This window comes from Vitis vinifera, chromosome 3, assembly GCF_030704535.1.
Source record: "Vitis vinifera cultivar Pinot Noir 40024 chromosome 3, ASM3070453v1".
In the NCBI taxonomy this organism is placed as follows: domain Eukaryota; kingdom Viridiplantae; phylum Streptophyta; class Magnoliopsida; order Vitales; family Vitaceae; genus Vitis; species Vitis vinifera.
In genome coordinates, this window is record NC_081807.1 from 2,330,716 (window position 1) to 2,343,561 (window position 12,846).

Here is a 12,846-nt window from a genome sequence, read left to right on the forward strand (position 1 = left end):
CCGCTTTCTTACTCATTAATTGTTTTTTACCTGGGGTCATTTTTGTGTTACTTTTGACCGCAAATACTTACCAATACCCGATATGCGATCCGGGTCCAAAGACATGGTAAAATCTAGTAGAGTAAAGGGTGTTATGGACTTGGACTTTTCTAAGGTTACGTGCGACACTTAAAGCAATTAAACTATCTTGAGATTAAAATACCCCAAAAATTGGTTTTAATTCTATGATGAAATGTTGAATTTGATGTAGCCAATAATGACATATGGGTTACTTATAAATTAAAATTTGATGGGTTAGTTTAATAATTGTTGCAGTTAGCCAACTACCAAGATTTTTGGGAGCCAAGGTTGTTGAATGCCCCAGCCTGCAAGCACCCTGTCCTACCAAGTACCAACGTTAACATCATACATATGGAAATTGTTAATTTTAGGATTTATGAAATAATTAATTGTATGTTGTGATGTCAATGGGTTGGGTTGACTTGTTGAACTGGGTTGCCCTGGTGGCCCATATTGAGGTGGGTTACCCATTTAGCTATGTATGGTCCTGAAAAGTTAGAAAATATAAAGAAAAGAAAATACAAAAGAAATATAGAAAAAAAAAAAAGAAAAAAATGAGAGAAAAAAATTAAAAGTCAATAAATTATATTTATTTACTACTTCAAACTCATTTTATTATTTTAATTCATCAATATAAAGATTAAATAATTTAAAAATGCATAGGTTTCTAATTAGTTTTAATTATATTTGATTTTTTTTAAGACAACTAATAATGAAAAAATCATTTTCCTTTATATTTTTTTTTTAATATTTTTGGGGAATCAAATATAATCTTAATTCTTTTTTAATAATTTATAGAAAATGATTAATTTTTATATTTTATTTTTTATGAAAAGTAAATATATATATATATATATATATATATATATGAATGGGCGAGTAATGGTTTGATCCAAGTTTTTTTTTTATAAAAAAATAAAAATAAACAAAAAATCATCTAAGTGTGTCCACTTCATGTAATAATGGATTTAGCCTAGTCATTTTGGAGTCATATTCTTTTTTTCTTTGAAACATGCATCTAAATGTACACAAGAAAAGTTGATGAACGCAGCTAACCCTCAAACCCTCCAATCTACCAACAATCTCCCCCCAACGACACCTTAGGGTTTGAACCCATGACCTTAACTCTGATACCACTTGTAAAATCTCAAACGTTACCAATTATCCTAAAAGCAATTGTTATTAAAAAATGCGCATATCATAACCTTATAGTGTATTCACCCAAGCGCCCACGACATTCGAAGACAAAGGGAGTTTATAGATACAATCAATCCTCTAATCAACAATATATCATACAATGGATCAATATTGAAATTAACAAATTAAAAAGAGATAATGAAAAGTTGACATGATTTGGAGACTTTGAGAGGACATGTTGTTCTAAAGCTATGATTGCTTCCGAACATGTGGTACCATTGATAGTTGCTTCAAGATATAACCGTAATAAGTCTCAACCATACAACTGTAACAAGTCTCAATTTTATTTTCTTTACCAACACAAAAGACTAACTAAAGTCTAAGGATAAAAATATTATTTGGATTTTACATGGATATTTTGACAAAAATATACAAAAATGATTCAAAAGTCATGGAAATACTATGAAAAATTTAAAAAATTAGGATAAAATAAATAATAAAATACACGTTTAAAGTTATTTTGTAAGTATAATTGACATAAATATGATCAAAGATAGTAGTTATCAAATTTTTTTATAGAAAAAATTATCTTAAATTCCTTTAATATATTTATATTACATGTTTTATTACACTTTAAATAAAAAATTAAATCCATTTATATAAAATATTTTATTTAAGATTTAATTTCTAAAATTTATTACAAATTTGTGGTTATAATTTTTTGTTATTAATATTAATTTATTTAAAAAATTAAAATGATTAGAAATTATATTAATAATTTATCTTATCAAATTAATTTTAATTTATAAAACATTATAACTTCATTATTTTTTTTTATTTTAGCAATTTTTGAATAAATTTATATTTTTTATATTGACGCAGGTTCATTTATTTATTTTTTAATAAATTATAGAAAATGAATAATTTTTATATTTTATTTTTATGAAAAGTACATTTATATTTCTATTTTAAATATGCTTAAAAAATTATTTCTTTCTGTATATGAATTGGGCGAGTAATGGTTTGATCCAAGTTAATCATCTAGGTGTATCCACTTCATGTAATAGTGGATTTAGCCTAATCGTTTTGGAGTCATATTCTTTATTTTGAAACATATGTCTAAATATATGATGTGTAGAGAGGTCGAGGATTCACTTAGGTTATATTTGATTCAATTGGAAAAAAATTGTTAAAGAAAATAATTTTTTTATATTTGGTTTTATTATGAAAAAAAAAAAAGTTAAATATAATTAACATTGTTAAAAAAAATTATATTTTTAAATTATTTAATCCATATATAGGAATTAAATCTATGAAGTAATATATAAAAATAATTTATTGACTTTAAATTTATTATTATTATTATTATTTTTTCTTCTTTATTTTCTTTCCCTCACATTTTCCTTCAAACTTTTGAATAACCAAGCATAACTTTAAACTCTGATATACATTTTTTTTTTGTTAGGATATAATTACATATTGGCATAAAACTCATGAATTTGAGCACATAAATTATACAATTGATAAAATTCCCAATGTTGATGGAGATAAAACAAGTTGACTCATTCAAAGACTTTGAGACGACATGTTGTTCTAAAGCTACTATCACTTCCTAATGTGTGGTACCAATGATTGATAGTTGCTTCACGATACAACTGTAATAGGTCTCAATCATATTTTCTTTATGAGTATGGAAGACAAACTAAAGTCCCAGGGTAAAAATATTATTTGGATTTTACATGGATGTTTTGACAAAATATACAAAAATTATTAAAAAGTCATGGAAATATTTTGAAAAACTTCAAAAAAAATGATAAAATAAATAAGAATATACATATTAAAGTTATTTTATAAGTATAATTGACATAGTTATGATCAAAGATAGTATTTATCAATCTTTTTTAGAAAAAATTATCTTAAATTCCTTTAATATATTTATATTACATGTTTTATTGCATTTTAAATAAAAAAAATTAAATCGAAATGTATAGACTATTTTATTTGACATTTAATTTCTAAAATTTTATTACAAGTTTGTGGTTATAACTTTTTGTTATTAATATTGATTTATTTAAAAAATTAAAATTATTAGAAATTATATTAATAATTTATCTATCAAATTAATTTTAATTTATAAAATATTCGAAATTCATTATTTTTTATATATATTTTATCAATTTTATAATAAATTTATATTTTTAATATTTTAAAATAAAATATTTAAAATTAAAAAGATAAATATAAATAAAATTTAAAAGTAAAGTGATAATAATTTTTAAAAAATAGGATTAATGAGATAAATATGAAAAATAATTAAAAAGCAGAGATAATATAAAAATAAAAGGGCAATATGAATTTAAAATAAAAATAAATTAGAAAAAAATAATTAAAAAAAATGGAAAGTGATTTTTAAAAAACTTCGATTAAAAGATAGACATAAGAGAATATTGTTATAAACATAATCATAATTCTCATCAAAACTTATAAGTCTTACCCTAATATATGCAAATATTAAAGATTATCCATTGTAAATTAAGAGATTTTGGCTTACTAAATTAATTTGTATAAAATATTTTTATTTTATTTTTAAAAATAACTAAAATTTAAACTTTATTTTCTCAAAATCCAACATTTTTCACTTTTAGGATTTGTTGGTTTAGTGTGTTACAAACAAAGCTCGATGCAATTATCTTAGATAGCATAATCATCGTCTTTTGTTTATATTATCTTAGATGACATTGAAGTTCTAAATTTGTTTATGTTTCTTTTTTGAGGCTTTTTTTTTAATAATTTTTAATTTTTATTTATTTTGTTGTCTGCTCTTCACCAGTCAATCGATAATACACATAAAAAAGGTCTTAAGGTGTTAGCTTGATTCGCATTGTTAATTCATTGCATAATTTTTTATCAATTAAACAAAGTTCATACTATTAAGATATGATAAATGTAAGTCTATGAGAAAGTATAAGCCACATCTAGGTGTGATGTTATATGGGGAAGTAGAGAAGGATAAAAGACATTGCATTGGTACCATCTCTGAGATCCATAAATCCCTTAAGATAAAGAATGAAGCATGGATTCTCCTAATAAACGGTGGGTCTTGCTCCTCCATATGAGTGTGGGCTTGTTTCGTAAATGACAGAAACAGTGGGGCCCATCAAAATTTCCAATAAAAATTAAGTTTATTTGATTTAAAAGGTCGTTGAAAAGTCAAATTTTGAAATTTAACCTTTCATCTTATTTTAGCTTGACAAAAATGTCCTTATTATTTTCTAGTAAAAATAACCATTTTTTTAAACCTTACACATGAATATCTGAAATGATAAATAACATTTATATCAAAATTTGATTATTTTTCAAGTAAAAACACGGAAATGTATCATTTCTTCCCTTTATCCAATTAATTATAGAAACTACCACAAATATTTGTTCCAAGAAGGTATCGAAAAAATAAAGGAAATTTGTTAGGAAAAATGATTATTTTTTATAAATATTTTGATATTATAGGAAAAGGTAATAAAAAAATATTAGGGTTATGTTTGGTTTCTCAAAAAATTGGATGAAAATGTAAAAGAAATAAAATAATGAGGAAAAGTATAAGAGAAGTAAAAAATGGATTTAAAGTTAATAAATGTTTTTAATATCTTTTTTGAAATTCATTTAATTTATTTTCATATAAATATTAAATAATTTTTAAATATATAAATGTCTAACTAATTTTAATTATATTTTATTTATTTTCATTTTTTATAATAAAACCCAATAAAAGAAAATAATTTTTCTTGATATACTTTTTCTTCCTTGCTTTTTAGAAATCAAGTATAGTAATTAAAAGTTTTTTAATAAAAAAATTTTTTTAAATAAATTTTCTCAAAAAAGAATTAAAGAAAATTATACTTGAAATATTTCTCCTTATTCTCTAAAAAAAAAGAAACTAAGGTTATGTTTGGTTATCAGGAAATATTAAGAAAAGAAAACAAATGTAAAGAAAAATGATTTTTTTATATTTGGTTGCTCTATAAAAAATATCAAATAAAATAAAATATAATTAAAATTAGTTAAAATTTAATACATTTTTAAATTATTTAATTTTCATATCAATGAGTTAAAATAAATAAAATAAGTTTATAGGAGCAAGTAAAAATAATTTATTAACTTTTAATCTATTTTTTATTTCTCTTCACTTTTTATTTCCTTCTACTTTTCTTTCTATTACATTTTCCTTTAAATTTTTTGAGAACCAAACATAACCTAAATAAAATGATAATTTTATTTATTAAAAAAATATATACTTGAAATATTATTAAAGTAATTCATAATTTCATATGAGTTATGTTTGGTTCATAAAAATTATTAAGAAAAGAACAAAGAAAAAAATATTAAGGGAAATGATTTTATCCATTACACCATAAAAAATAAGAAAGAATGTCAAATATAAATAAAAGTAATAAAAATTATAAATATTTAAATTATTTAATTTAAAAAAAAAATTCTCTTTATTTTTCTTTCCTTTGTATTTACTATTTTCATATAAAGTTCCCTGCAACCAAACATAGCCATAAGAGTATCGATATGACTACCAGTTTGTCATATCATGAAAGTACATTGCCATTTCACTACCAGTTGAAGGCTTGAAGCTGCCATTTACGGATTTACCACATGCGTCTAAAAAGTGATTATTTCTAGAAAATGTGAGTGTTATTATTACTATTTTTTGTGGCTAGTGCTTGTAGGTAGTAGCTTGTAAGCACAGAAAATTTTTCACATGGGATGTGGGGGCTGTCTCCTTTGTGGGTTTGGTATAAGAATAATACCTGTGAGCCTAACAAAACAAGCAAATGAATCCAACAACAACAATCCAAACAGTTTCTTAAAAAAAAAAAAAAAAATTTCATTCCTTCAAAAAAAATTATTTAATAATAACTTTTTATAAAATAATAAAATTACTTTTTCAAAATCAACAAAGAATGTAATTGACACTAATTTTAAAAAATATTTTTAATACTTAAATGATAAAAAAAATTTAAGTATCAGATCGATTAAAAATACTTTTTAAAATCATTGTAATTCATTTGATAGTGATTTTAGAAAGCGGTTTTTTTATCATTCTAACACTTGTTATAAAATTTTTATCATTTAAGTATTAGAGTGTATTTGATAATGATTTTATATATTTTTTTAAAGTGTTAAAAATATTAAAATCATTTTCTAAAATAATTATCAAATAGATTCTTAAAAATATTGAAAGTGCTTCATAGAATCATTATTAGATAGATTCTAATTTTTTTTTTTTACAATTCTTTTATTTAAAAAAATTTATAAAAATCATTTCTATTATTAGAAACATTTCGAAAATAATGTTTCAAGTATCAAAATTAATAAATTTTCACCCAATTTGTGAAATTTTCTTTTTAAGTTGAGTAAAGGCTTTTATATTTATTGAAATAATTTTTTTTATAAAAAAAAGTTAAATAAAAAAGGTAAAAAATATTGTTTTTTTTTTTAAATAATTATTTGGTATTCAATAATTTTTTCTGCAATGTCAATATTATTATTGTTTTTTTTTTTAAAATTATATCTTTAATTTCATCTTCAAATATAATTTTTTATTTATTTACCAAAGTGTGGACCCCGCATTTCGGCTCATGCGTTTCCCACTTGATGGCGAGCTCGATTTTTATTTGAAAAATTGATTTTTATTTGATTAAGAAAAATGACTTGGAGTCGCCACTTATTTTTGTTTTATTTTTAAAAGGGTAAACAAAATAAGAAAGAAAAACCCTAAGTGTGACTCCTTATTTTGGAAAAGGTGATCTACGAAAAACCGAATCGGGTTCGGGGGTCAGGTTACTTATCAGGAAGGTACGGTAAAGACCGTAGCACCCCTCTAAGTCCCTAAAGTCGGGTCTCTACTAATAAAATGAAACAATCATGGCAGTGGACGAGTAGATCAATGAGTATCCAGAATAAATCATGCACACGTGAGAATCAAAATATGCTTGGACAATTATCAGAGTGAAAATAAGTGCGTACCTGGGCGACGAGCCACCATGCGCTATCAAGAGAGAGGTTAGTGCACAATTAAGAAATAATAGCATGCATGTCGGAGAGTAGGATAAATAAATCGCGACAAACAAATCAATCATAAAATCACGTATGTGGGGCCCCCACCAAAGCCCGATTGATCTTGCATGAATTAATCTCACAAATTCCATTATTCTGAAATTATGAAAGTGACATTCACGCTTATATAAAACCAAGATGAAATTAAAACTGTTCGAGTGAAAACTGGATTTTTGAAATTTGTTTGAAAATTGGAGTATCGAAAATTATTTGGAAATTGGAGTTTTGAAAATTAAATTTAAGAATTGGAATTTTAGGGATTAAATTCGAATGAAAACATAATTTTGAAAATTATTTGGGAAGTAGAAACTATGAAAGTTAAATTATGAAAATTGAGACTTTAGAAATTAAATTTTGAAAGAAATTAGAATTGGAAATTATTTAAGAATTAGAAATCATGAAAATTAAATTACATAAATTGGAATTTTGGAAATTATTTGAAGGTGGAATTTTTCTAAAGATAAATAACTAAAATGATGATGATAATAATATTAATAACAATAATAATAATAATAATAAATAAATGTGAATAGTGAAATTTTTGAAATTGAAAATTAAATTTGGGAGTTGGAATTTTGAAGGATTATTAAAAGATGGAATTTTAAAATGAACTTGAAAATTAGAATCTAAAAAAAAAATATTTGAGGAATGAGATTTCTTAAAGAATTAGATTTTGATATTGGAAGTTTTTAGGAAATTACGTGAGAATGGAATTGAGAATATAACCATTAGAAAGTGTTAAATTAATTGAGAAAGAAACTAGATTGCTAACACATCAGGCATGGAGGATAAAATAATAATAAAATAAAAAAGAAAAAGAAAATGGGCATGCTTAGGATTGAGTGCATAGGTGGCTGCCCATTTTCTTTGATGATGGCCCTACTATTCCTCTGACTTGCACTTTGTCCCACGATGAAATTGAATTCACCCATGGATTATATGACAGCATGCCGACCCTTCCACCAACTCCCAAGCCGCAAGTCAAGAGGGTTGCCATAAAAAATGGGACGTAATTAGAATAGGACTAGATAATGTTACCCAAACATTCGGTCAGTCCAGGGGATAGTAACTATTACTTAACAGCTATAATAGATTATCAGAGGGGAATGAACAAGTAACAAAGAGAAAGGCGGAGCAAAATGTGAAAAAGAAACAAAAGCAGCTGATCCCAACTAAGAGGAAAGACCTGATATGCCAACTGTAGACAACACACCTTCCTCACCGGCCATTTGGCTCGGCAAGCCTGGGTCTGCATCCCATCTGCTCAATAAATTTGGTGAGGCGCAAGGGCTTTGCACTCCACTACTCAGCCAACTTCTGCTCCTTGGATTCTGCGTCCCTCCTCAGTCCCGCTAATTGAATGTATTAGATGCCCTCTCAAACTTCCCCTGATTTCTTTTGCATCTTCTCCTCCCGCTTGCTCTTTTTTTCTTTCTCCCCTCTTTTCTCCTTCCTTCCCACGACTTCTCTGAAATATCTCCTTTTTTTTAGCCGTCCCCTGCCCTTTCTTGCTCCCCCCTTTTTTTAGCCGTTCCTCTCTCTCTTCTCATCTTTCCCAGATTTTTCCCCCTCAAATCTCCCGCTGCTTCCCGTCCTCTCCATCACTTCCAATCTCACCCACTCCCCTAATAAAAAAATAATATTTTTCTCCTCCCTCTCCAGCAAACAAGGGGGTCTACAAATATGCCCCTCTTCGGTAGAGCTCACGAGTGTAAGGAATATGAACACTGAAGTGAAAGGTAAGTGTGAATAGTGAGTGGAATGAAGTGAACTCTACCGAAGAACCAAGGAGACCCCCATTGGGACACTAGTGAAATGCAAATTCACTCAGGCTAGCAAACGAACACAAAGGCTCTGATCCTAAAAGAAGAAAGATGTCTCAAAATGCCTCTAAAGCCACACTAAGGATCCAGGCTCCCTCTAAGATGTCTCCAAAAGTGACTCAAAGATCGATGTCAAAGATGAGTAACGGTCGAACCACCCTGGAGTACAAGAAAGAATGTGCCCGAAGGAGACTGCCCTATGTGAACTATACGAGAATGCCAAGTGTAGGGTGTCCAACAACATGATCGAAATATGCGTCTCAGACTCAAAGAACTATGTCATGTGCAATGGGAAGGGAGGCCTAGAAGAGCAATGATGAAACGATAAGCATAAGGTAACAAGGTGAGGAGAACGAGAATAAGTGCAAATCCATGAAGGTGAGACATGCAATGCTAGTGAATATGAATGCTAGGAGCTGTGACCCTGAATGTCATACTGAAACAAAGACCTGGATGTCGAACTGACCTGATAGGAAGACTGAATGACCGATCTATATGGGTGCGGTCCCGACGCAAACTAAACACAAACTGATAAGATGATGACCGATCGTATAGGTGCGGTCCCAGAAACTGAACTGACATGACAGGAAGATGGCCGATCGTATAGGTGCGGCCCCGACTCAAAGTGACACGATAATGACCGATCGTATAGGTGCGGCCCCGACTCAAACTGATAAGATGATGACCGATCGTATAGGTGCGGTCCCAGAAACTGAACTGACATGACAGGAAGATGGCCGATCGTATAGGTGCGGCCCCGACTCAAACTAATAAGATGATGACCGATCGTATAGGTGCGGCCCCGACTCAAACTGACAAGATGATGACCGATCGTATAGGTGCGGTCCCAGAAACTGAACTGACATGACAGGAAGATGGCTGATCGTATAGGTGCGGCCCCGACTCAAAGTGACACGATAATGACCGATCGTATAGGTGCGGTCCCAGAAACTGAACTGACATGACAGGAAGATGGCCGATCGTATAGGTGCGGCCCCGACTCAAACTGATAAGATGATGACCGATCGTATAGGTGCGGTCCCATAAACCGAACTGACATGACAGGAAGATGGCCGATCGTATAGGTGCGGCCCCGACTCAAAGTGACACGATAATGACCGATCGTATAGGTGCGGCCCCGACTCAAACTGATAAGATGATGACCGATCGTATAGGTGCGGTCCCAGAAACTGAACTGACATGACAGGAAGATGGCTGATCGTATAGGTGCGGCCCCGACTCAAAGTGACACGATAATGACCGATCGTATAGGTGCGGTCCCAGAAACTGAACTGACATGACAGGAAGATGGTCGATCGTATAGGTGCGGCCCCGACTCAAACTGACAAGATGATGACCGATCGTATAGGTGCGGTCCCGACTCAAACTGAACTGACATGACAGGAAGATGGCCGATCGTATAGGTGCGGCCCCGACTCAAAGTGACACGATAATGACCGATCGTATAGGTGCGGCCCCGACTCAAACTGATAAGATGATGACCGATCGTATAGGTGCGGTCCCAGAAACTGAACTGACATGACAGGAAGATGGCCGATCGTATAGGTGCGGCCCCGACTCAAACTGATAAGATGATGACCGATCGTATAGGTGCGGCCCCGACTCAAACTGACAAGATGATGACCGATCGTATAGGTGCGATCCCAGAAACTGAACTGACATGACAAAGAGATGACCGATCGTATAGGTGCGGTCCCGACTCAAACTGACACGATAATGACCGATCGTATAGGTGCGGTCCCAGAAACTGAACTGACATGACAGGAAGATGGCCGATCGTATAGGTGCGGCCCCGACTCAAAGTGACACGATAATGACCGATCGTATAGGTGCGGCCCCAGAAACTGAACTGACATGACAGGAAGATGGCCGATCGTATAGGTGCGGCCCCGACTCAAAGTGACACGATAATGACCGATCGTATAGGTGCGGCCCCGACTCAAACTGATAAGATGATGACCGATCGTATAGGTGCGGTCCCAGAAACTGAACTGACATGACAGGAAGATGGCCGATCGTATAGGTGCGGCCCCGACTCAAACTGATAAGATGATGACCGATCGTATAGGTGCGGCCCCGACTCAAACTGACAAGATGATGACCGATCGTATAGGTGCGATCCCAGAAACTGAACTGACATGACAAAGAGATGACCGATCGTATAGGTGCGGTCCCGACTCAAACTGACACGATAATGACCGATCGTATAGGTGCGGTCCCAGAAACTGAACTGTCATGACAAAGAGATGGCCGATCGTATAGGTGCGGCCCCGACTCAAACTGACACGATAGGAAGATGGCCGATCGATATAGGTGCGGCCCCGACTCAAACTGACATGACAAGATGATGAATGACCTGATCAAGTGACCCAAAACCAAAGGATGACCCAAATAATGATGCAAGTAAACTCGGGAGGGGATATGCTCCAGTATGACAACTCATAAGGATCGACAACTAGGTCGAAAGACAATGAAGCCTGTGAAAGGTCCGATGATCTTGGAGAAGGAGGGTATGCCCCAGTATGCAACTCTCAGGGTCGACAACTAGATCAAAAGTGAATGAAACCTGTCGAAGGTTCAATGCTCTCGGAGATGGGGTATGCCCCAGTATGCAACTCGAGGGAGTCAACAACTAGATCAAAAGTGAATGAAACATGTGGAAGATCTAGTGCTCTCGGGGAGAGGATATGCCCCAGTATGCAATGACGAATAAGCAGGGATGCAAAATGCCTCCAAACCACTGTACTCTGAAATATGTTCATCCATCATGTAATGAAAATGTCTAACCTCAGATGGGTAATGCCAAACAGGACCATGTGTCATGAGACCATGCTGACAACACAAAACTAACTGATGAATAAAACAATGATGACCCATGCTCGAAATGCAAAGAGCAAACAAAAAATCAACACTCATCGTGCCAACTGTCAAAATGAAAGCATCGTCACTGATAAGTCAACAATCTGTCAGGCCCTGCTATCATGGAAGATGTTGAACCTAAAGTCCAAAAGAATGTATGAAAACACAACCAAGGTGATCAAGGACTGATCTACATCCTCTCCTAATCGAGAAAAGGGGTGAGGTCATGTGTCACGGTGGGATGTGTAGGATAAAATAAGGTAATGATCAGGCTCCGGTATGATAGAAGGTATGAAAATATCCATGGTGAAACGTCTGAGTATGAAATGAGAGGTATGTAAGTATCTGAGATCATCCAGGTATGCCGAGGAGGCTAGACCCGAGGTGCCGATAACTCCGTAATCCACCAGAAGTAATAACCATGAACGGAAAGTCAGATCTCGATATCAAAACATCCGACTAGGTGGCTATGCCTCGGTATGCCATGAGGACAACATGAAATAATCCAATGATCTCCATATCACTCGTCAGGCGCTCCAATGTAAAGGACCAAACAGATCTCCCTCCAAAAAATGGATATGCCCCAGTGTAAAGGATCCAATAAGGTGGCTATGCTCCCATGAAAAATACTCTCCATGTCGGCTATGCCCCAGTATAAACCAACTGAAGTGACTATGCTCTAATGAACAATCAAAGTCCATCACCAATGAGAGGGCTACGCCTCAAATAAATCGTCATCTCAAAAATCAACCATCAATGAGTAGGGTGTGTCCCAATGCAGAGTATCGAGTAGAGTGACTGTATCTCCAATAAAAGCGCTCTC